Source organism: Alosa sapidissima, chromosome 3 (genome assembly GCF_018492685.1).
Source record: "Alosa sapidissima isolate fAloSap1 chromosome 3, fAloSap1.pri, whole genome shotgun sequence".
In the NCBI taxonomy this organism is placed as follows: domain Eukaryota; kingdom Metazoa; phylum Chordata; class Actinopteri; order Clupeiformes; family Clupeidae; genus Alosa; species Alosa sapidissima.
The window spans coordinates 29,435,904-29,438,528 of record NC_055959.1 but is presented as its reverse complement, the minus strand read 5'-3'; the positions used below and the strand labels follow the sequence as shown (position 1 = coordinate 29,438,528).

Genomic DNA, 2,625 nt, shown 5'->3' with positions numbered 1-2,625 from the left:
TCATGAATATTTAGATGACCTGCGTGCTGATTGGTTGGTTTACAACGAGCGAAGCTCCGGAGCAAAGACGCAGACATGGCCGACAGCACTCACTGAAACAGCCAAGGTGGAAATGCTATGGAGACATAGGTGTTGAACAGCATATTTGAGCCTGAATCAGAGGAAGAATCTGAAATAGACGAGCAACCAGTCGCCCATAGATTGGAAATGACTACTTCAGAGTGGTAAGTTTTGTTATTTACTTGAGTTTGCCACACGTAGCCCAGTTAGCTAGCTGTAATACTCGCACGATAGTGTCGTAGACTAAGCTAAACATTGTATTAGGTTCGTTTTTAGCATTGTAAGCAACAGAAGTTATTAATTTGCACACAAACAAATGTTTTACAACTTGTACTCTTGTGCAATTTTTGTCAAGATGTCCAGTTAGAAGCTAGCTGAAAAGTTCGTAGCCAGTCGTGGGCAGTTCAGGCTATGCTGTAGTGAAAGGAGTGCTGCTTGCAAGGAAAGTACTCGTTTTAGTCAGTAAGTATATTAGTAGCCTACTGCTCGCGTCAATGAAAATATGTTTGTGTCAGTAGGTCTAATGTACTCGTGTAACTACTATCCTGCTGATTAAGTCATCTGATTATTGAGATTTTTACCTTCTTTCCATGTAGTAATGTATGATCTTACAACGGGACGTCCAGTTAGCTGGGCAGGAGCTCTGTGCAGTTTGTAGCCTATGGCTGAAGTGAAACAAGGTCAACGAAAATATTACTAGGCCAATTTGTGTCAATTCAAAAACACTTATTTTATTTACACAGTACAATGGAGTAGAGTACAATAATCAAAAATCCTATAAACATCACTGTTTAAAATACAGTAGGTACAGTCAGTAGGTCTAATGTAATCTTGTAACTATCCTGCTAACATCTGATTGAGATTATTACCTTCTTTCCATGTAGCCTAATATGTGATCTTACAACTCTGGTAACTAAAACTGGAGACATTTGCTACTTTGTGCTACCTGCTCATTCAAAATTACGAAATAACAGCAGGGAAATTATGTTTGTTTTTACAGGTTATTAAAAGAATGACCCAGGTTCCTGAGGAGCTGACCTGAATGACCATCATGGCCTCGATCCGTTGTGCCTCTATATTCTTTGCAAAATGCAATGAATATTTACAGAGCTGACCATGGCCGTTTGAGAATCAGAGGAATGGAAAGGTGAGGACAATCTGATACAAGTGTTAGTAGTTACAGTATATAAATAAAATATTTACCAATACACATTCATTATTGGTTCAGCATATTGCAAAAACACAGTTTGATCAACACCGCAAAATAATAAACTTAATTTTTTTTTCAACAATCGTCCAGTGATACTCTGATGTAAAATATTATAAAATAAATAGTAAAAAACCCTGTTTTTCACCCTGTTCTCGTTGCAGGCAATGAAGTGACTTGGCCTACAGGTCTTTTGTGAGCAGGAGCTGGGGTTTCCTTAGAAGAAGCGTCTGTGTCATGATCCCTTCGTGTGTGGTGCTACGCATATGGAGGGAGCTTCCGGATACTTCAGGGCAGTACGTTGGATTCAGACCCCTTTTCGACTGAACCGTGACACATGTTCAGCAACAGCATCCTCCATGGAAGGTCTGTCAAGCTGAGCACACAAGTCCTGGGGCACAGGAATCCGCTGGACGGCATCCCAATAAGGAAGAGGGTCTTTGATCTCGAAGAGGACAAGAAAGAAGACTTGTATTGGATAATGTAATACAGTGCATTGTAGGCTGTATACTGTACAATAAACAAATTGAACAGTACTTGAACAGTACCTGAACATTGTGCTTTGTTTACAGTACTGATGATGATTATTTCGACACCAGTAGCATCAGGTCTAAGACAGCCTGTTGTGTGTGAATCGATAAGTTCTTTTTAGTGCCTATACTGTTGCACATTTTGATTTGTTGTTTGTAATAAAAATATATATTTTATTAAACTTACAAATTGTTTGGCAAGTCTGTGCATAGTTTCTCCTTGGCTGTCTTCCGTTGTGGGGCATTCTCATTGAAGTGCATGGCTGCAAGATAAAACCTAAACCAAACAACAGAAATGTTGTAACAAGTGAAAGTCACTTTTGCATGCACACACCAAGCTGTTAACTCACAGCAAAAGCATTTGCTAATATTCTAAGCCCCGCAAGATGCCACACTTGGAGCATGGCATGGCATGCTGCGTTTGTCATGTTGCCGTTCTTGTAATGTTATAAAATAAGAACGTGCAAATAAATCCATTGTATCTAGACAACACGGTTTTCAACATATCGACTAGATATCATTTGAATTGATAACGTGAAGTTGTTTCCACTTCTGACGTCAAAAACGTATGTGTTATATGGGTATGGGTTATATTACAGCTAGCAAGCGAACTATCGTGTTACTCCGCTTCAGTTAGCCATCTTGCTGAGAACATAACCTGTCAGAGATCTCGACAAACATGCATAGTAAAATGTAGGTTAACATGTCAACACAGGTTTTGTCCAAATGACACACAGGAAAATTAAATAGCCTTGCCAATGAACTAAATCACACATTCTACTTGCTAGATACACGTTAGCATGGCTAATAACCGCTTAGCGACAAAAT

The 2,625-nt window shown here is 39.3% G+C and overlaps 1 long non-coding RNA gene across 1 annotated transcript; it reads left to right on the top strand.

The window, feature by feature from the left end:
- The first annotated feature begins 300 nt into the window (after positions 1–300).
- On the top strand, positions 301–1,725 carry LOC121704868. The gene is made up of 3 exons (XR_006030670.1): positions 301–522; positions 1,061–1,207; positions 1,432–1,725. It is a non-coding gene; the product is annotated as an uncharacterized LOC121704868 (long non-coding RNA).
- Positions 1,726–2,625: the final 900 nt, after the last annotated feature.